The 23,147-nt window shown below is 48.8% G+C and overlaps 1 protein-coding gene across 2 annotated transcripts in view; it reads right to left on the bottom strand.

The window, feature by feature from the left end:
- Positions 1-10,359, bottom strand: part of PRKCD (protein kinase C delta) — a 140,019-nt gene extending 129,660 nt beyond the window's left edge. For both annotated transcript variants that reach the window (XM_040359453.1, XM_040359457.1), the window contains exon 1: positions 10,219-10,359. The gene's annotated coding sequence lies outside the window, so the exon portion shown is untranslated. The remainder of the gene's footprint in view (positions 1-10,218) is intronic.
- Between the last annotated feature and the right edge of the window lie 12,788 nt (positions 10,360-23,147).

Here is a 23,147-nt window from a genome sequence, read left to right as displayed (position 1 = left end):
CATGTACCACACAGCCAGTACTTGCCAGATATTCCTGCAGCCTCCTTTATCAGTTTTCTTCTCGTGTTTTCATCAATTTTGGAGAGACGTCCAGTTTTTGGTAATGTCACTGTTGTGTCAAATTTTCTCAGTTTGATGATGACTGTCTTCACTGTGTTCCATGGTATACCTAATGCCTTGGCAAATCTTTTGTACCCTTCTCCTGACTGATACATTTTAACAATGAGATCCCTCTGATGCTTTGGAAGCTCTCTGCGGACCATGGCTTTTGCTGTAGGATGCGACTAAGAAAATGTCAGGAAAGACCTACTAGAACAGCTGAACTTTATTTGGAGTCAGAGTTTTAATAGGATTGCTTAATTCTGAACACAGCAACATCCCCAGTTATAAGAGGGTGTGCACAATTATACAACCACATTCATTTTAGTTTATCTTTACTCTCTCTCCCCCCCCCCCCCCCAAAAGATTTCAGTTTGTTTTTCGAATGAGTTGTGCAGTTGTAAGTCACAATAAAAAGGTGGAAAAAGTGCTGAAAAGAGTTATCGTCGTCTCATTTTTTTACATCACAGAAACCTGACATTTTAACAGGGGAGTGTAGACTTTTTATATCTAAGGTATGTGCACTTCTGTTTGTGCTGGGAGCACACTGCACAGCTCACTCCAGGCAAAGAGAGCAGACTCTCATTGGGAGCCTGGGTCTCGTACTAATGATTGGAAACTGGAAGTCCCGATTTCCGATCATCTGATCGATGTCATAGCCTCAGATTAGCCATCACAGAGATCAGTCACCGTACAGCCCACACTGTTCTTTTTTTCTCTCATCTGAGTGTAAAGAACAATACCTTGTGGATTTCTTTCCTTGCTAGGGAAGAATAATGTAAACAAACAAAAAAAAAAAATAGCTAGATCAAGGTTTGATCTGGGTTAGTGCAAATGTCTGTTCACACTACAGCAACTTGGGATCCGACTTGTAAGTCCTCAAGTTGCTGGACATAAGAAATGCCATAGAAGTAAATGAGAGCTGTCTTAATGTACACTACTGAAGTTGCTCCGACTTCAGAAAAAGGTTCCTGTACTACTTCAAGGCGACTTCTAGGCAACTTGTACCCATAGATTTCAATGTTGCCTCAAGTCGAATCTCCATCTATATTGAAGCAACTTTACAGGAAAAAGAAAATAGTTTACCCAGGAAACCCTCTCCCTCCCACAGAGTTGATTAGTCCGATTATTCTGCGATTGGCCACAGCCAAAGTCGCCTGTCCTTAGGGCAACTTTAAGTCGTGTTGTAAGTTGCTCAAAGTCGCACTGAAGTCGCCTCCAAAACGGCTTGCAAAGTCACGCTGCAAGTCAGGTTGCCCCTGTGTGAATCGGCACCTAGGGTCAAGTTCAGAGTCAAAAATCAAGGTCAGTATATTTTAGGTAGAATTTGTTTTTTAATAATTTTAGTATCCATTAATCCAAAAAAAACGCAAAATGTGCACTATTGTTTCTGAGCCCTACCAAGGATTTAAACAACAAATAACATACACATATGTGGTATTGTTGCAATCATCAGGAGCAAGTCAACTTTTTTTTGGGGGGGGGGGGGGTTGCTCTTTGGTGGGAAGTTATTGTAACAGCAAGAAATGTACAGCTAAAATAATAAAAATAATATTTTTTTTTACTAATATGGGAAAGTTTTCCTTTGATAATAGAAAAAAAAAAAAAAAAAAAGGAAATCAGGAAATATTCACCCAATGAAAGTTTCAATTTGTCCTGAAAAAAACAAAGTATAATCCACCTGTATACACAAAGTAGTTGCAATGGTTTGTACAGTGTCAAAGTTGCGTTATTTTGTTTACCCTCTGTCGTGAAGGGGTTAAGCTGTGACTGTCCCGCTCTTTCCAAATGCTAAAAACAGCCCAACCAGAAACTTCAAGCCACCATACACAATACAAACAAGCCTGTTCCTAACCTGAAACAGGAAATAATGGCTACATTTTATCTGCAAGCACAAGGTCATTGGTGCTGATGGAATTATAAATTTGTGGATTGATACTCTGCACATACTGTATGTGGCAATGATCATGCAGCATAAATTGCACGGTTGCCCATCAGTTTTATTTAAAAGATAAAACCCAACTGAAAGTGCTAAACTACAAGCTCTCCAACCTAAATATTCCCATAAAGAGGTGTCCATGTCGGCAAATCTGAAATAGTCAGGATATTCCAAGGTACACTATGTGGTCAAAAGTGTGTGGACATTAGACCATCGCACCTATATGAGCTAGTTAGACATCCCATTCTAAAACAATGGGTATTAACCACTTACGGACTGCCCACGGTCGATATACGTTGCTACTTTGAAGAGGAATACCGTTGTTAAAACCCTGGTACCCTCTACAAGGGCAGGTGGTCCTCTTTCAGATAAAAGTGGTCTCTGCGGCGGATACGCCACAAGATCACTTTTTAATCGGCAGCGGGAGAGGGCCCCCCCCTCCTGCCACTCTCCGGTGCACTCCGCCGCTTACCAAAGCCGTCTGCGTTTTAGTCTAGTCTAGTCTAAATATGAGATCTGAGGTCTTTTTGACCCCAGATCTCATATTTAAAGCGGAGCTCCACCCTAATTTCAACATTACCTTAAATATTACTGCCGATATTAAAAAGCTTAAAACAGATGTTTTTATTTTTAATATGTGTACAGTACCTTTACATTCATGAGCAGAACTGCGGGTATTCTTCGGGCATGAGGTCACTTCCCGTACCACACAGTGTGCTCTGGGAGCTTCTCTCATAGCTCTGAGAGCAAATATCGCGCGATTTGTGAACCAGGAAGTGACGCGTGATGTGACTCCAGTCTATCAATGTGAATTGTCTTGTTAGATGAGCCTGTGTTTACATCACAACAGGGCGGTAACTTTAAATTGCGACGCCTGCCGTTGTGATGGCAACACAGAAGCTGACGCCGCGGCTCCCCCCAGCATCACTGCAACAAGGAAGTGCCTGACACTAGGAAAGTGATGTTCCTGCAAAGCAGGGAATAAAATCCATCACTTCCTTTTGTAAAAGCAGCACACATTGTAAACACAAACACTGGTTAGGCACACATTTAACCCTTTGATCATCCTAGATGTTTAACTCCTTCCCAGCCAGTGTCATTAGTAGTTGTGATCAAATACAAGAAAGCTCCATTTGTGGGAAAAATGCCATACATTTTATTTGGGTATATCGTTGCGTGACCACGCAATTGTCAGTTAAAATAATGCAGTGTCGTATCACAAAAAATGTCTCGTCACGAAAGGGGGTAAATCTTCCAGCGTTCAAGTGGTTATACATAATTCTCAAAAACTGCAGAAAGCTCACTTCTTTCTTTACTGCTCCAGTAAGTGTCACTTTAGGAGGTAGAATAACAAGTTTGATGACAGATAAAAGGTAAAACACACCCCAATCATTAAAATAAAAGGCTCTATGTCTCCATGGTCAACTTAAAAAATATAAGAAACACAAGAGGCTGCTGTGCCTGTGTTACCTGCAGGAAAGGTCCCTGCACCTTTTTAAAATGCAACCGCACGGAAAGCGCAGTGTTTTGGCACCATGCGTTTCCACGTGCAGGAAATGGCACCATGTTTTTCATTGTGTGGGGGATTTCCTAAAAGCAGCACATTTTTAGGGGGGCTGCTGGAACGAGCACTCCCACACAAATGCAAACCTATCCTAAATGAATCTGAACAAAAGCAAGTTCAATTCATTCTACACCTGCAAATATTTGGCAAACGCTTCACACTCATTCCAAAATGTTACTTTGGATTAAACAGCTGCCAATGAAATCCCTAGGGGGGGATATTATAGCGCAGAGAAGTTTCCCCCTTTACCAAAGCACAGCTGTAGCGATCTTGAAATGAAACAAACACTCTTTTGATTAGAAATAAGACTCGTACTGTACAGGACAAATACAGGCACGATTCTGCAAATACATGTAATGCTTTGCAATAAATACTGCATATACAATAAGGTGTTGGTTTACACTGGGAATAAAGGTACTCAAATGAAGGAAATCACACAATTAAAAGACACAAACCGAATAAAAAATAAACTAAATTATAAGGACTTATAATCATAAATGCCTTTATAACTGCTGGAAAATCTCTGCGTTTTCTATGGTCACACAGCATACGCTTTTATTTGTTAAAGTGTTGTAAACCCTGTTACACCACTTTTCACTACAGGTAAGCCCACCTGTAGGTTCCCGTGAATATCTCCTAAACGTGCACAGATTAGGAGATATTCACTGTATCCACATGTGCCGACGTCATCAGCATATGCACACTGAAGAAATGGCCCGCTTGTGCCGTTTCTTCAGTAGCCATGCCTTGACCAGCGACTCCTGCGCACATGCGCTGGAGTGATGTCATCGCAGCCCCTGCCAATCTCAGCGCCAGAGTGCGCAAACCCAGAAATAGCTCCAGAAAACATGTCGCCGGTCACAGCTGTGTGCAGCTTTGATCTAAGGTAAGCATTTCATAATGAGCTAGTGATTGCCTTCGGAGCTGTGCAGAAAAGCATGTAAAGATCTGTGCTGTCGTCTACCAGTCGTTGACTTTAAGGCTTTGTTCACATCTATGCCCCGTCTAAAGACCATGGTTCCCCGCACGGGATAGTAGAGGTGCTCGATGCATCCCCATGTGAGCAATCTCAGTCAAGTCAATTAGGATGCAGCAGCTGTACAGACAGACGCTGCTTCCAATGTGACATCCGTGAAGCTGTGGGTGCATGGCGCCGAATACATCCAGGATGGCAGAGCGACTCCAGGCTCTGAACGATACAGACCATATTGTCGGGATCCACCCAGCTGTCTGACAGCTGGCTCTGCCTCTTAGCACACATCTGAGAAAGGCTGCACCTGCGCTCTAACCAGCCTGGTGCTGCAGTGAGCACTGCAGGATCGGAGAGCGAGACTAGCAGTCACTGCACAGAGCAGACCGAGAACTGTGCGATCAGCAGTCATGTGATTGTTCAGTTCTCAGGCTCAGAGCCAACCTGAGACAGCTGCAGCATCACACCAATGCTGCAGCATAGAAGTATGTAGGTAGGTTATTTTTGTTTTTAATTAACCAATACTTCTCCTTTAATATGCATATTCTTTAACCCTTCCACACTGGGTTGGTTTGCAGGCGCTATAACGCAAAAAATAATGCCTGCAAACTGACCTGAAACAGCCGCTGCTGCCTCTCCAGTGTGAAAGCCCCAAGGCAATAACCTGTTTTAAACCCAATAAAGACATAACTGGATTACTTGAGCAAATTATGGTGGTGGGAGGAAACAGAGACCTCAGCCCTGAAGTAAGCGGTGCCTTTGGGAGAAGTTATGTCAACACCAAAATGGTTAACTGGTGGGTGTCAGTCTGGAAGACGTAATGCTCACATGTAATGTTGTCATTAACCCCAAATAAAGTCCATAACAGAGTTTGACTTTGCAGAAATGGAGTGTTGGGAAAGCTTTGGAAGAGTATAAATGCGTCAGGGGGTCGGCTAGCTAAATATTCTGCCCTGAATAAACAAAGTGACAGTCTAATTAATGTCTAATGACAAAGTCTACACAGAAATAAATGACAAATAACGTGTAGTGCCACTTTAAGAAAATCTCAATAGTGAAAATAAAACGAGTGTACCAAAAAAATAAAAATAAATTCAATCAGCATATAAAGTTGAACAGAGGAAGAAAGTTCAAAGCGATGAAGTATATCAAGCAAAGGAAACTAAACGCCTTCAAACGTGCAAAAAAAAAAAAAACTTCTGTGAGCGCGTTCAGAGGCCAATCACTGTCTCCCTATAGAGGCAACACTCAGCGGAATCGATGGCTGCCATACAACAGCATATGCTAAAGCATCCACATAAAACTCTCCCCAGATCTGCGTCAGGTGGCACCTCTCAATGGGATGCCGAGATGCAGCTGGGATAAAAAAAGCTCAGCAGGAGCCAAAAGGATAATTTCCAATAGTGCAGGATTTTAAATAAAACATTGATGTATGACAATCAATGATGGAAAATCTAAAGCGCTTACATAAAACAGCTGCTGCCGACCTGGGATTGAGCAGCAGTGCGATGTCAGCACAAAAAATAAAAATCTACCCCCTTTTTTTTATTTTTTTTACCTATGCGAGTACAATACCTGGATATGAAAGCTGCCGCATCATTTGTCGCTTATGCCACAGCGCAGATTCTTCTATTTTTATTTACAGAAAAAAATGCGATTTCATTCTTATTTTCTTCAGGCGCCAATATGTGATTGTTTCACAATGACCATTTAAAAAGTAGTATGAGGATTTTGTTTTTCTTAGAATCATACTTACCTATGCGGATCTGTCCCCCTGCGGACTCTTAGACCCCTTTCACACTGGGGCGTTTTGTGCTTTTGGGCTAAAAATAGCACATGGAAAGCACTTGGAAAAGCCCCTCCCCTGCAGCCTCAGCGAGGGCTTTCACACTGGGGCGGTGCGCTTGCAGGACATTAGAAAAAGTCCTGCAAGCAGCATCTAATGGGCAGTGGAGGAGCGGTGTATACACAGGCTCCTCCACTGCCCCTGCCATTGGAATGAATGGGCACCGCTACTGAAGTGCCTGCAAAGCAATTCTGCAGCAGTGCTTTGCGGGCACATTCATTCCGTCCCAGTGTGAATGTAGCCCAAGACTGAGAACCAAGCGATCAAACATCACTGATCGCTCAGTTCTCAGAGCTCCCTGAGCAGAGAGCTGGTGATTCTGCTCTGCCCCACCCCCCTCACTGGAGCACTGGGCTGTGAAGGGGGCTGGAGCAGCCAGCTCAGTCTCTCAGCGGCTCGATGAGAGGCTGAGCCGGGTGCTGGTCCAGGCATGTGGGCGGATCCCAACTTCATTGTCGCGATCTTGCCTGAGCCTGGACTGGCTCTGTGAAGTCACATAACAAGCTGTACTCCTGTAAACCACAGGAGAATTACAGCCAAATGAGCTTTGGCTGTACTTCTCCTTTAAAATAGAGTCACACTCTTGACAACACATTCTCCAGAAAGATCTCCATTCATTGTCTCCAAGAGATAGAAAAAAGCAGCTGAGTGACTCAACATGAAAGTGACCGAGGAAAGAAGACATACCAGTAGAAGTGCTTTTTGGTGATGTGTAAAAGTATAAATGTGGCAAGCTGAGAGTGCAAGAATTAACAACGGTCTGGTCAGAGTATGGTCTCCCTGCATGTGGGTATTGCACAAGAGCAGCACAATTCTTAAGTCCTGTTTTATGCTTTTCATTAAGAAACACAAACCACAGTGTCAATTTCACAAACATATAGTTGGTACATTCCTACATGGAATAATCTATGAACGGATGGCAGTTGAACAAAACCGATATAAATTATGAATAGCTATAGATTGCTCTTTATAACCCACAAATGTAATATCTATTAGATAACCAAGCAATACAATGATTGCATGCAAGTTATCAGATCTGTTTTTCAACAAGGAGCTTGTTTGGCTGTACTCCTTCTACAAATCACAGGAGTGCAAAAATAGTGGCGCTTTACCGCCTGCCCCAATGTAAAGTGCCCTAAACGTCCAGCGTGCATGAAGTCATATTATGAAGACAATACAGCACAGAAGCAGCAAGACTTCTGTCAAAGCAAGAGAGACACTCCATGGTATGTGCTGCAAAACAGGGAACTCTAGAAGGGACATTTTAAATCTGCATTTCTGGAAGATCTAAGAAAGCACACAAGTCTCCAGTTATAACTAAAACACCAACTTTCTAAGGCCCAACGCTTAGAGAAACCTGGAAACTATAACCAAATTTTAACAGCAGTTTACACTAAATTATTTATAGTGTCAAAAATGATTCAAATAATCTCGATAGAATCCAGATCCATGAAGGCAAAGTCTATGTCTTAGATTTACTGCACACACCACATAATGGTCACATTCTTCTTCAGCCAACTGAATCTGAGCACAAATATTTCAACCAATCACCTTTACAAATCTATCTGTAATCTACTACCTCTCCTTCGATCATACACCTCAGACCACATCACTCGGTGATCTCCCCGCTCCTCCTCTCTAAATTCAACACTTTCTAAAACTCACATCAAACTGCCAGGCTCCCGCCTCTTATTCATCACCTACCTACACTATCTGCTCCGTTACTCCTCATTCAAGTTACACATCTTCAGTTCTACAACTGATCTCATTTCCATTGCCACACGAGTCTCCTCTCACCATTGGCCTATTGCTGCTCTCCTCTCTTGCCTCTCTCAGCTCCTCTCTTCCAATCTACAAAATTGTCCTTCTACCTTTCACATCACTCACTAAATGTGTCCCTCTTACTTCTCCCCTCACCACTTATCTACATTGTGGTTTTTGTTCCTCCTATTCTGACCCCTTCTGCCAACCCTTAATTCTCTCATTGTCATCTACCTTGTCCCTTCTCTTCCCTCCTGCACCACTTACCGGATCCCTCTTTCCCCGCCCTTGACCTTTTTTCTATCATCATCTATTTTGAAATTCTTAATTGCCCATCTCCACCACCATATCTTCATATCCATCAATATCTTCTCGTATTTCTTTTCCTCCCTCTCCTTCCCCTAGTCACCTACCTTGCCCTTTTTGTCTCCCTCCTTATACCTGTTGTGTACCTTTAACCCCCCCCCCATTCTACATGTCCTATACCTTTTACCCCCCCCCCCCCCCATTCTACATGGTCTGGTCTCCTCTCCTCCTCCTCCTCCTCCTCCTCCTCATGCATGTCCTATACCTTTTACCTCCCCCCATTCTACATGGTCTCCTCCCCTAGTCACCTACCTTGCCTCTCACCCCCTTCTTATACATGTCCTATACCTTTCACCCCCTCCTTCTCATGACCTACTTTGTCTCTGTTCTTCCCCCTAATCAGCTTTCGAACCTTTGTCCCTTCTCCTACCCTCATCACCTACCTTGACCCTTTCCCTTCTTCATACATGTCCTTCATGTTTCGCACCCATTATGACTTACCCTGTCCCTTCTGTCCCCCCCCTAGTCACCTACCCTGACCCATCCTCTTCATCATACTTGAACTGCTCCTTAAACCCCATCATGACTTACCTTGTCTTATCTTCTCCCCCTAATCACCTACCTTGACCCTTTCCCATCTTCATATATGTCCTGCATGCTGAGCCCCCAATCATGACCTACCCTGTCCCATTCTCTTCCCACTCGTCACCTACCCTGTCCATTCTCTTCCTCCTCATCACCTACCCTTTCCATTCTCTTCCCCCTAGTCACCTACCGTGTCCCATTCTCTTCCTCCTCGTCACCTATCCTGTCCCCTCCCCCTAGACACCTACCCTGTCCCATTCTTTCCCTCTACACACCTACCCCGTCCCCCCCACCTAGTTACCTACCCTGTCCTTCCTCATACTTGTAATGCACCTTATCTCCTCCCCCTAGTCACCTACCCTGTCCCCTCCCCCTAGTCACCTACCCTATCCCCTCCCCCTAGTCACCTACTCCGTCCCTTCCCCCTAGTCACCTACCCTATCCCCTCCCCCTAGTCACCTACCCTATCCCCTCCCCCTAGTCACCTACTCAGTCCCTTCCCCCTAGTCACCTACCCTATCCCCTCCCCCTAGTCGCCTACTCTGTCCCTTCCCCCTAGTCACCTACCCTGTCCCCTCCCCCTAGTCACCTACTCCGTCCCTTCCCCCTAGTCACCTACCCTGTCCCCTCCCCCTAGTCACCTACCCTGTCCCCTCCCCCTAGTCACCTACCCTGTCCCCTCCCCCTAGTCACCTACTCCGTCCCTTCCCAGTAGTCACCCACCCTGTCCCCTCCCCCTAGTCACCTACCCTGTCCCCTCCCCCTAGTCACCTACCCTGTCCCCTCCCCCTAGTCACCCACCCTGCCCATTACCCCTAGTCACCTACCCTGTCCCTTCCCCCTAGTCACCTACCCTGTCCTTCCTCATACTTGTAATGCACCTTATCTCCTCCCCCTAGTCACCTACCCTGTCCCTTACCCCGTCCCCTCCACCTAGTCACCCACCCTGTCCCTTACCCCTAGTCACCTACCCTGTCCCTGTCCTTCCTCATACTTGTAATGCACCTTATCTCCTCCCCCTAGTCACCTACCTTGTCTCTTTCTCTTCTTCCTATACACTCTGCACTTTTCACCCCCCTCCTCTGCATTACTCAGGACTCCCCCACCTGTGTGACTTCCATACAGCCAGCACTCCCCCGCCCTCTTACCTGTAGGGCTGTGCGGGGCTCCAGGTGTTGTGGGTCCGCTCTTCTTCTACAAGGACCCGGTGTAAGAACTCTTCCTTATTCCGCTCTGTGAGAGATGAAGCGGGGCTCCCCCTCCCTGTCCAGCTACACCCTCTTCCCTGGGCCCCTCCCCCACCCTCCTCTCACACGGAGCACCGTCTCCTCTCCTCACAGACTTCGTTCCCACGGGCGGCCCGTCCTCCTCTCTATGGCCGCTCAGTCCTCCGGACTGTTCTGTGAGGGAGTTTCTGGAACTTGTGCTTGTTCTATTTCCTTCTCTGTCACTCCTCCTCCTCTCCGGACTTCACTGCACCTTCCTCATTCCTTGTCCTCATCACATGTCTGCAGACATCCCTCCTTCACCTGAGGCGATCACCCGCCAATCACAGCATTTCCCCGATTACTCCTCACCTTTCATCTCCCTATGGACTGTGCTGGGAACAAGAGGAGCCCGGTGTGTGACTGGGATGGAGTACTGTGTGTGTGTGACTGAGCCCAGTGTGTATGCGTCTGGGATAGAGCGCAGTGTGTGTGGTGCAACTGGGATGGAGTGGGGTGTGTGTGCGACTGGGATGGAGTACTGTGTGTGTGACTGGGATGGAGTACTGTGTGAGTGACTGAGCCCAGTGTGTATGTGTCTGGGATGGAGCGCAGTGTATGTGTGCGCGACTGGGATGGAGCGCAGTGTATGTGTGCCGACTGGGATGGAGCGCAGTGTATGTGTGCGCGACTGGGATGGAGCGCAGTGTATGTGTGCGCGACTGGGATGGAGCGCAGTGTATGTGTGCGCGACTGGGATGGAGCGCAGTGTATGTGTGCGCGACTGGGATGGAGCGCAGTGTATGTGTGCGCGACTGGGATGGAGCGCAGTGTATGTGTGCGCGACTGGGATGGAGCGCAGTGTGTGTCTGTGCAACTGGGATGGAGCGCGGTGTGTGTGCGCGTGACTGGGATGACGCGCGGTGTGTGTGCGACTGGAATGGAGCGCGGTGTGTGTGCGCGACTGGGATGGAGCGCGGTGTGTGTGCGCGACTGGGATGGAGCGGGATGTGTGTGCGCGACTGGGATGGAGCGCGGTGTGTGTGCGACTGGGATGGAGCGCGGTGTGTGTGCGCGACTGGGATGGAGCGCGGTGTGTGTGCGACTGGGATGGAGCGCGGTGTGTGTGTGCGACTGGGATGGAGCGCGGTGTGTGTGCGCGACTGGGATGGAGCGCGGTGTGTGTGCGCGACTGGGATGGAGCGCGGTGTGTGTGCGCGACTGGGATGGAGCATGGTGTGTGTGCAGCTGGGATGGAGCGCAGTGTCTGTGTAGCTGGGGTGGAGCGGGGTGTGTGTGCGCGACTGGGATGGAGCGGGGTGTGTGTGCAGCTGGGATGGAGCGCAGTGTCTGTGTAGCTGGGGTGGAGCGGGGTGTGTGTGTGCGCGACAGGGATGGAGCGGGGTGTGTGTGCGCGCGCGACTGGGATGGAGCGGGTGTGTGTGAGACTGGGATGGAACGGGGTGTGTGCGTGTGAGACTGGGATGGAGCGGGGTGTGTGTGTGTTAGACTGGGATAGAGCGTGGTGTGACTGGGATGGAGCGGGGTGTGTGTAAAACTGGGATGGAGCAGGGTGTGTGTGTGTGTGTGTGTGAGACTGGGATGGAGCAGGGTGTGTGTGAGACTGGGATGGAGAGGGGTGTGTGTGTGTGAGACTGGGATGGAGCAGGGTGTGTGTGAGACTGGGATGGAGAGGGGTGTGTGTGTGTGAGACTGGGATGGAGAGGGGTGTGTGTGTGTGTGAGACTGGGATGGAGAGGGGTGTGTGTGAGACTGGGATGGAGAGGGGTGTGTGTGTGTGTGAGACTGGGATGGAGCAGGGTGTGTGTGTGAGACTGGGATGGAGCGGGGTGTGTGTGTGTGTGTGAGACTGGGATGGAGCGGGGTGTGTGTGAGACTGGGATGGAGAGGGGTGTGTGTGAGACTGGGATGGAGAGGGGTGTGTGTGTGTGAGACTGGGATGGAGAGGGGTGTGTGTGTGTGTGAGACTGGGATGGAGCGGGGTGTGTGTGTGTGTGTGTGAGACTGGGATGGAGAGGGGTGTGTGTGTGTGAGACTAGGATGGAGAGGGGTGTGTGTTTGTGTGAGACTGGGATGGAGTGGGGTGTGTTTGTGTGAGACTGGGATGGAGCGCGGTGTGTGTACGCGCGACTGGGATGCAGGGTGTGTGTAAAACTGGGATGGAGCAGGGTGTGTGTGAGACTGGGATGGAGCGGGGTGTGTGTGAGACTGGGATGGAGTGTGGTGTGTGTGAGACTGGGATGGAGTGTGGTGTGTGTGAGACTGGGATGGAGCAGGGTGTGTGTAAAACTGGGATGGAGCAGGGTGTGTGTGAGACTGGGATGGAGCAGGGTGTGTGTGAGACTGGGATGGAGCGGGGTGTGTGTGAGACTGGGATGGAGCGGGGTGGGTGCGCGCTGCTGGGATGGAGCGGGGTGGGTGCGCGCTGCTGGGATGGAGCGGGGTGGGTGCGCGCTGCTGGGATGGAGCGCGGTGGGTGCGCGCTGCTGGGATGGAGCGCGGTGGGTGCGCGCTGCTGGGATGGAGCGCGTTGGGTGCGCGCTGCTGGGATGGAGCGCGTTGGGTGCGCGCGGCTGGGATGGAGCGCGGTGGGTGCGTGTGACTAGGATGGTGTGTGTGCAGCTGGGATGGAGCGCAGTGTCTGTGTAGCTGGGATGGAGCGGGGTGTGTGTGTGCGCGACAGGGATGGAGCGGGGTGTGTGTGTGCGCGACAGGGATGGAGCGGGGTGTATGTGCGCGACTGGGATGGAGCGGGGTGTATGTGCGCGACTGGGATGGAGAGGGGTGTGTGTGTGTGAGACTGGGATGGAGAGGGGTGTGTGTGTGTGAGACTGGGATGGAGAGGGGTGTGTGTGTGTGTGAGACTGGGATGGAGAGGGGTGTGTGTGTGTGAGACTGGGATGGAGAGGGGTGTGTGTGTGTGAGACTGGGATGGAGAGGGGTATGTGTGTGTGAGACTGGGATGGAGCAGGGTGTGTGTGTGTGTGAGACTGGGATGGAGCGGGGTGTGTGTGTGTGTGAGACTGGGATGGAGAGGGGTATGTGTGTGTGAGACTGGGATGGAGCAGGGTGTGTGTGTGTGTGAGACTGGGATGGAGCGGGGTGTGTGTGAGACTGGGATGGAGAGGGGTGTGTGTGAGACTGGGATGGAGAGGGGTGTGTGTGTGTGAGACTGGGATGGAGCGGGGTGTGTGTGAGACTGGGATGGAGCGGGGTGTGTGTGTGTGTGTGTGTGTGAGACTGGGATGGAGAGGGGTGTGTGTGTGTGAGACTGGGATGGAGAGGGGTGTGTGTTTGTGTGAGACTGGGATGGAGCGGGGTGTGTTTGTGTGAGACTGGGATGGAGCGCGGTGTGTGTACGCGCGACTGGGATGCAGGGTGTGTGTAAAACTGGGATGGAGCAGGGTGTGTGTGAGACTGGGATGGAGCGGGGTGTGTGTGAGACTGGGATGGAGCGGGGTGTGTGTGAGACTGGGATGGAGTGTGGTGTGTGTGAGACTGGGATGGAGTGTGGTGTGTGTGTGTGTGAGACTGGGATGGAGCAGGGTGTGTGTAAAACTGGGATGGAGCAGGGTGTGTGTGAGACTGGGATGGAGCGGGGTGTGTGTGAGACTGGGATGGAGCGGGGTGGGTGCGCGCTGCTGGGATGGAGCGGGGTGGGTGCGCGCTGCTGGGATGGAGCGGGGTGGGTGCGCGCTGCTGGGATGGAGCGGGGTGGGTGCGCGCTGCTGGGATGGAGCGCGGTGGGTGCGCGCTGCTGGGATGGAGCGCGTTGGGTGCGCGCTGCTGGGATGGAGCGCGTTGGGTGCGCGCGGCTGGGATGGAGCGCGGTGGGTGCGTGTGACTAGGATGGTGTGTGTGCAGCTGGGATGGAGCGCAGTGTCTGTGTAGCTGGGATGGAGCGGGGTGTGTGTGTGCGCGACAGGGATGGAGCGGGGTGTGTGTGTGCGCGACAGGGATGGAGCGGGGTGTATGTGCGCGACTGGGATGGAGCGGGGTGTATGTGCGCGACTGGGATGGAGCGGGGGTGTGTGTGCGCGACTGGGATGGAACGGGTGTGTGTGAGACTGGGATGGAGCGGGTGTGTGTGAGACTGGGATGGAGCGGGTGTGTGTGAGACTGGGATGGAGGGGGTGTGTGTGTGTGTGAGACTGGGATGGAGCGGGGTGTGTGTGTGTGTGAGACTGGGATGGAGCGGGGTGTGTGTGAGACTGGGATTGAGCGGGGTGTGTGCGCACGGCTGGGATGGAGCAGGGTGTGTGCGCATGGCTGGGATGGAGCGGGGTGTGTGCGCACGGCTGGGATGGAGCGCGGTGGGTGCGCGCTGCTGGGATGGAGCGCGGTGGGTGCGCGCTGCTGGGAAGGAGCGCGGTAGGTGCGCGCTGCTGGGATGGAGCGCGGTGGGTGCGTGCGGCTGGGATGGAGCGCGGTGGGTGTGCACGGCTTGGATGGAGCGCGGTGGGTGTGCGCGGCTGGGATGGAGCGCAGTGGGTGTGCGTGACTGGGATGGAGCGCGGTGTGTGTGTGCGACTAGGATGGTGTGTGTGCAGCTGGGATGGAGCGCAGTGTCTGTGTAGCTGGGGTGGAGCGGGGTGTGTGTGTGCACGACAGGGATGGAGCGGGGTGTGTGTGTGCACGACAGGGATGGAGCGGGGTGTGTGCGCGCGACTGGGATGGAGCGGGGTGTGTGTGTGTGAGAGACAGGGATGGAGCGGAAGTGTGTGTGAGACTGGGATGGAGCGGGTGTGTGTGTGTGCGCGACTGGGATGGAACGGGTGTGTGTGTGAGAATGGGATGGAGCGGGGTGTGTGTGTATGTGAGACTGGGATGGAGCGGGGTGTGTGTGTATGTGAGACTGGGATGGAGCGGGGTGTGTGTGTGTGAGACTGGGATGGAGCGGGGTGTGTGTGAGACTGGGATGGAGCGGGGTGTGTGTGTATGTGAGACTGGGATGGAGCGGGGTGTGTGTGTGTGAGACTGGGATGGAGCGGGGTGTGTGTGAGACTGGGATGGAGCGGGGTGTGTGTGAGACTGGGATGGAACGGGGTGTGTGTGTGACTGGGATGGAGCGGGGTGTGTGTGTGTGTGTTAGACTGGGATGGAGCGTGGTGTGTGTGTGTGTGTGACTGGGATGGAGCGGGGTGTGTGTGTGACTGGGATGGAGCGGGGTGTGTGTGTGACTGGGATGGAGTGGGGTGTGTGTGTGACTGGGATGGAGCGGGGTGTGTGTGTGTGTTAGACTGGGATGGAGCGGGGTGTGTGTGTGACTGGGATGGAGCGGGGTGTGTGAGACTGGGATGGAGCGGGGTGTGTTTGTGTGAGATTGGGATGGTGCGGGATGTGTTTGTGTGAGACTGGGATGGAGCGGGGTGTGTGTGCGAGACTGGGATGGAGCGGGGTGTGTGTGCGAGACTGGGATGGAGCGCGGTGTGTGTGCGCGACTGGGATGGAGCGCAGTGTGTGTGTGCGCGACTGGGATGGAGCGCGGTGTGTGTGTGCGCGACTGGGATGGAGTGGGGTGTGTGTGTGTGCGCGACTGGGATGGAGTGTGGTGTGTGCGCAGCTGGGATGGAGCGCGGTGTCTGTGTAGCTGGGATGGAGCGGGTTGTGTGTGTGTGACTGGAATAGAGCGGTGTGTGTTTGTGACTGGGATGGAGCGATATGTATGTGTGTGTGTGTGTGGGACTGGGATGGAGTATGTGTGTGACTGGGATGGAGCTGTGTGTGTGTGTGTGACTGGGATGGAGCTGTGTGTGTGACTGGGATGGAGCTGTGTGTGTGTGACTGGGATGGAGCGGTGTGTGTGACTGGGATGGAGCGGTGTGTGTTTGTGACTGGGATGGAGCGGTGTGTATGTGTGTGGGACTGGGATGGAGTGCCGGTGTGAAGAAACTAACACTGCACATCACCCTAACCACACTATCCCCACTGTGAAACATGGTGGTGGCAGCATCATGTTGTGGGGATGCTTTTCTTCAGGGAAGATGGTCAGAGTTGATGAGAAGATGGATGGAGCCAAATACAGAGGGCCATCTTAGAAGAAAACCTGTTAGTCTGCAAAAGACTTGATACTGAGACAGAGATTCACCTTCCAGCAGGACAACGACCCTAAACATACAGCCAGAGCTACAATGGAATGGTTTCGATCAAAACATATTAATGTGTTAGAATGGCCCAGTCAAAGTCCAGACTTAAAGCGGGGGTTCACCCTATCGACGAAAAAAAATTTTTTTTTTTCTTTTACCATAAAATCAGGCATTGTAGCGCGAGCTACAGTATGCCTGTCCCGAATTTTTTACCCCCGTACTCACCTTGTACTCGTAGATCGAAGATACCGGGGAATGGGTGTGCCTATGGAGACGGAGGATGATTGACGGCCGGCTCTGGTGCGTCACGCTTCTCCGGAAATAGCCGAAATAGGCTTGGTCTTCACGACGCGTGCGCATAGCCTGTGCGCAGGCGCCGTGAAGAGCCGAGACCTACTCCGGCTGTCTTCGGGGAGAGTGACGTGCCAGGGCCGGCCGTCAATCATCCTCCCTCTCCATAGGCACGCCCATTCCCCGCGGGAGCCGAAAAATACGATCTCCGATTACAAGGTGAGTCCGGGGTTAAAAAAATCGGGACAGGCATACTGTAGCTCGCGCTACAATGCCTGTCTGGATGGTAAAATCGTGTCGGGGGGGGGTGAACTACCGCTTTAAATCCAATTGAGAATCTGTGGCAAGACTTGAAAATTGCTGTTCACAGACGCTCTCCATCCAATCTGACAGAGCTTGAGCTATTTTGTAGAGAAAAAAAGGCAAAAATGTCACTCTCTAGATGTGCAAAGCTGGTAGAGACATCCCCAAAAAGACTTGCAGCTGTAATTGCAGAGAAAGATGGTTCTACAAAGTATTGGGGGGCCAAGTACAAATGCACACCACACTTTTCACATATTTATTTGTAAAAAAAAAATTGAAAACCATTTATCATTTCCTTCCACTTCACAATTATGTGTCACTTTGTGTTGGTCTATCACAGGAGACTCCAAACTTTCTAAACAAAGGACCAGTTTACTTTTCTTTAGACTTTACGAGGGCCGGACAGTGGTCAGTGAAAAGGTCCCGACATCACTGGGAAAAAATAATGCCCCATTGTTTGTTTTAATGGGAGTAATTTGTGCCTCATCAATGGTGTCATTGGTCCCAATTGCTGGAGTTATTGAGAGAAATTGTGCCCCATCGTTGGTATAATTGAGAGGAATTGTGCCCCATCACTCATGTAATCGGGCACCATTGTTGGTTTCATTGAGAGAAACTATGCCCCATTGTTGGTTTCATTAAGATAAACTATGCCCCATTGTTGGTGTCATTGGGAGGAATTGTGCTCCATCGTTGGTGTCATTGGGAGGAATTTTTCCCATCATTGGTATATTTGAGAGCAACTGTGTCCCATCGTTGGTGTCAGTGGGAGAAATTATGCCCCAATGTTAGTATCAGTTGATGAAATAGTGTCCCAAGGGCCGGATAAAAGCAAGCAAAGGGCCGCATCTGGCTTTTACTGGGTATGATATTTGACATTCCTTGTATGTGAACTGCTGATAATTAGAGACTTTTTTTTTTTTATATATACTATAGATGGTTTTAGTCCACAAATACTTTTCAGACCTGCTTGGCTTGAAACTTATCCCAGTGTCTTTTCACAGTTTATATCTACTCCCTGCATAGATACACTGCCTGCAAGGTATCATATACAAGTGATACTTTTTAAGGCTAGGTTCACACTTAGCTCACAGCAGGGGTCCGGTGCATTGTTCTCTGCTTCAGGGATGAATCGGCTCCAAACTGTTGCCTGAGTTCAGCCCTGAAATAGAACCAAAGATGCACAGGACTTCTGTGCAATCCGCTCCGTGGCTGCCACGGAGATGTTTGAACCGGCTCCATTGAGAGCCGGGCACACTCTCCTGTCATGCGATTTGGATGCAGTGAAGACCACATCCAATTCACACTAGTGTGAGCTAAGTCTAGATTCACATCTATGTGGCTGCGCTTGATGCTATTTTCAGTGCATTTTGCGGTTTTAAACCAGAGTTTTCGCATGCATTTTGCTTTTTTTAACCTCTTTAAAAGCACTGTAAAACACAGTATATAGCTGGTTGCTAAGGAGGGGTCGGGAAGCCAACCGCCGCATACTTCGCAACAGATGAGTCATTAGCTGTCAGTGGAGTTCCCTGCTGAATGTAAAAAAAATCGCCTGCAAAAACATTTGCAAAAACACGGCATGGAGTCGCCCCCCCCCCCCCCCCCAGGTCCATAACAGGCTCTTCAGGTCAAGTATGGATTTGGAGGGGGACTCCCACGCCAAAATGTAAAAAATAAATGCATACCAGACCCTTATCCGAGCATACCACCCGGCAGGTCAGGAAAGAGATGGGACGAGCGAGCGACCCCCCCCCCCATCCCAAAGCACCTTGCCCCCATGTTGATGAGGACAAAGGCCTCCTCCCAACAACCCTAGACAGTGGTTGTCAGAGTCTGCGGGTGGGGGGCTTATCGGAATCGGAAAACTCCTCTTTAAGCAGGGGGCCCGTACATCGTACCCCTGCCCATTCTCCAAAAAAAGCTGTGAAATTTAATAAAAATACAAGAGCCAACTTTTGACAATTCCTTTATTAATAGCATTGTCTTCTCTAGCTGTCTCCTCCTCGAGCTGTCTCTTTCCGCCATCTTCTCCTTCCCGCCGTCTTCTTGAGCTGTCTCTTTCCGCTGCTTTGTTCTTCATCGCTGCTGGTTAACCGCTAAAACAATTTTTAAAAGCCAGGTGATGTCATTGGATGGCCATGCCCCATGGCTATATAAAAGTCAACAGAGAGCGGGTGACAACAAAACAGATGAGAACAGTGCAGCTTTTTTTTATATTTTTAACGGGTAACCGGCGGTGGGACGAGAAAGCTTGAGGAGAAGACAATGGGCAGTGACAGCTAGAGAAGACAGAGCTATTAATAAAAGAATTGTCAAAAAACGTGTGTTTTTATTACATTTCACTGCTTTTTTGGTGAATGGGTAGAGATACGAAGTACCCGATACCCATTCACATAAAGGGGGGCGGGATCTAAGGGCCCCCTTCATAAAGGGGGCTTCCAGATTCGGATAAGCCCCCTTCTCGCAGACCCCGACAACCACCGGCTAGGGTTGTTGGGAAGAGGTCCTTGTGCTTATCAACATGGGGGCAAGGTGCTTTGGGGTGGGGGGGCAGGGCCCCCCTGCCCCCAAAGCACCCACCCCCATGTTGAGGGAATGTGGGCCTGGTATGGTTCAGGAGGAGGGGGCTCGCTTGTCCTCTCCCTTTCCTGGTATGGACTTTAGGGTGGACCCCACGCCATATATTTTAAAAATTTGGGCGTTTGGGCGTGGGGGTCCCCGCTGAATCCATACTAGACCCGAAAGGCCTGGTTTGAACCCGGGGGGGGGGAACTCCATGCTGTTTTTTTCCACACATTTTTTTATCGGCAAATTCTTCTTTCTTTTTTTTATTTTATTTTACATTTAGCTTTTGGCAGAGAATGCCACTGACAGCTGACAACTCATTGATTAGGAATTCAGCAGCCGACTTCCCCGACCCCTGTTTAGCAACCAGCTGGTGAAATAAAAACCGCAAAACACATCACAAACGCAACACTTGCGTTTCTGGTGCAGTTCCATTGAAATCTATTAGCCGCTAATCGCAGGAAAAAGTCCCCGACCCTTTCCAAACACATACAGTTGTGAACTAGTACCAAAGCAAACCATGTTAAATGGAGTGGACAAAAGTGGCGTTGGGATTTTTAAGGTGCAAAAAAATATCTCAAATAAATTGTTTAAAAATATTTTACTTTTTATTTTGAGAAACAATAAATAAAACGTGTATAGCAATGGCAAGTACAAATATCACAATTTTTACAGGACAGCATGATGGAATGAAATCCCCGACATGTTTTACCCATAAATCGGGCTTCTTCCAGGGAAACTGTTCGATCAAACGTGCAAGCCTTCTAAAAAGAACAGAATAAATACATGTGTATCAGAAACAATAAGTCAAACATCGTGTTACATAAGGTTACGTTAAGTTATATTAATTTTATGCACATGTATCGTACATCTCCAAAACACTACTCCCTACCTATCTCTCCTATAGTGGATCCAAATATTGCCACACCCTAAGGATGCCTGACTGCGCTCAAAAGGCCAAACATGCCAAGTGGTCACAGGTGGAATAGGAGGACCAGCTATGCAATATCTACAGTCCGGTCCATAAATATTGGGACATTGACACAATTCTAATCTTTTTGGCTCTATACATCACCACAATGGATTTGAAACGAACAAGATGTACTTTAACTGCAGACTTTAAGCTTAAATTTGAGGGTATTTACATCCAAATCAGGTGAACGATGTAGGAATTACAACAGTTTGTATATGTGCCTCCCACTTTTTAAGGGACCAAAAGTAATGGCACAATTGGCTGCTCAGCTGTTCCATGGCCAGGTGTTTGTTATTCCCTCATCATCCCATTTACAAGGAGCAGATAAAAGGTCCAGAGTTCATTTCAAGTGTGTTGTTTGCATTTGGAATCTGTTGCTGTCAACTCTCAATATGACATCCAAAGAGCTGTCACTATCAGTGAAGCAAGCCATCAGTAGGCTGAAAAAACAAAACAAACCCATCAGAGAGATAGCAAAAACATTAGGTGTGGCCAAATCAACTGTTTGGAACATCCTTAAAAAGAAACAACGCACCGGTGAGCTCAGCAACACCAGAAGACCATGGAAAACAACTGTGGTGGATGACCGAAAAATTCTTTCCCTGGTGAAGAAAACACCCTTCACAACAGTTGGCCAGATTAAGAACACTTTCCAGGAGGTAGGTGTATGTGTGTCAAAGTCAGTCAACAATCAAGAGACAACTTCACCAGAGTGAATACAGAGGGTTCACCATACAATGTAAACCATTGGTGAGCCTCAAAAACAGGAAGGCCAGATTAGAGTTTAACAAACAACATCTAAAAAAGCCTTCACATTTCTGGAACAACATCCTATGGACAGATGAGACCAAGATCAACTTGTACCAGAGTGATGGGAAGAGAAGGAAAGGAACTGCTCATGATCCAAAGCATACCACCTCATCAGTGAAGCACGGTAGTGGTAGTGTCATGGCGTGGACATGTATGGCTGCCAATGGAACTGGTTCTCTTGTATTTATTGATGATGTGACTGCTGACAAAAGCAATATTATCTGCTCATATTCAGCCAAATGCTTCAGAACTCATTGGACGGCGCTTCACAATGCAGATGGACAATGACCCGAAGCATACTGCGAAAGCAACCAAAGAGTTTTTTAAGGGAAAGAAGTGGAATGTTATGCAATGGCCAAGTCAATCACTTAACCTTAATCCGATTGAGCATGCATTTCACTTGCTGAAGACTAAACTGAAGGGAAAATGCCCCAAGAACAAGCAGGAACTGAAGACAGTTGCAGTAGAGGCCTGGCAGAGCATCACCAGGTATGAAATCCAGCATCTGGTGATGTCTATGCGTTCCAGACTTCAGGCTGTAATTGACTGCAAAGGATTTGCAACCAAGTATTAAAAAGTGAAAGTTTTTGATTTATGATTGTTAATCTGTCCCATTACTTTTAGTCCCTTAAAAAGTGGGAAGCACATATACAAACTGTTGTAATTCCTACACCGTTCACCCGATTTTGGATGTCAATACCCTCAAATTAAAGCTGAAAGTCTGCAGTTAAAGCACATCTTGTTTGTTTAATTTCAAATCATTGTGGTGGTGTATAGCGCCAAAAAGATTAGAATTGTGTCGATGTCCCAATATTTATGGACCTGACTGTATATTAAAATGTATAGGAAATAGGTTAAATGGACTCCAAATGAGCGTTCTCCAACATTAAATAAAGATAAAAATAGAAACAGAAGGGGGATCAACTTACAAAAGCAAGTTCTGCTGTGAGCTTACTTCCAAGAAAAACGATGTCAAGGAATTCCAATAGGAAAATATCCACAAGCTAGTCAGAAAAAAGAAACATATTAAAGGGGAAGCTGAAAAACACAATATATAAACACATGCGGTCAAACCTACAATGGTAAGCAAGACAGACCACAGTGAGAGGGCCAACAATGCCTCAGACATAATGAAATAAGAATTCCAAAGGTTAACGGCAACAGTATAGAGGAAAATAGTAATGGAGTTCCCAGCATAATTGCGGGCTTCAGAGGAAATTACCTGATGTTGTTTTGACAGCGTGCAAAATCCCAGAGGCTCCCGCACCATCTGAAAGCCAGAGCCATCAACCTTATATACCCCTCATCCGATCCTAAAACCGGAAGCAATATTTGGACCCACTATAGGAGAGATAGGTAAGGAGCGGCGTTTTGGAGATGTGAGATGATAATTTATTTGAGATATTTTTTTTGCACCTTAAAAATCCCAATACCACTCTTGTCCGCTCAATTAATTTGGGGATTGGTGTTATATATTTTAGCTGGGGCAACCACAATCAGAAAACCTGTCCATGTTAAATGGACTGTAAAATTGCAAAGAAACATCTGTTTTCTTGGGAGTAAAAACTTTCATATAGAGCATTTTTTGTACAAAGTTTAGGAGAGTTTTACGTTTTTTCTGCCTCCAGGCTCCAATCAGAAAAACGAAACAGAAGGATTTTTTTTCTTCTTCTAAACATTAAACTCAAAATATGCCTCGTAACGTCCTAACGTGCATGGACACATAGGATAATATTGAGCTTCTTCTACAGGCAGAACACAAAACTATTTTATGCCAGTGTGCATGGAGCCTTAGAAGAGCAGAGCCCATCCAACCCTTTTGT

The sequence above is a fragment of the Rana temporaria genome, chromosome 7 (genome assembly GCF_905171775.1).
Source record: "Rana temporaria chromosome 7, aRanTem1.1, whole genome shotgun sequence".
Classification (NCBI taxonomy): Eukaryota; Metazoa; Chordata; class Amphibia; order Anura; family Ranidae; genus Rana; species Rana temporaria.
The sequence above is the reverse complement of the archived record's forward strand: the minus strand, read 5'-3'. Positions and strand labels throughout refer to the sequence as shown.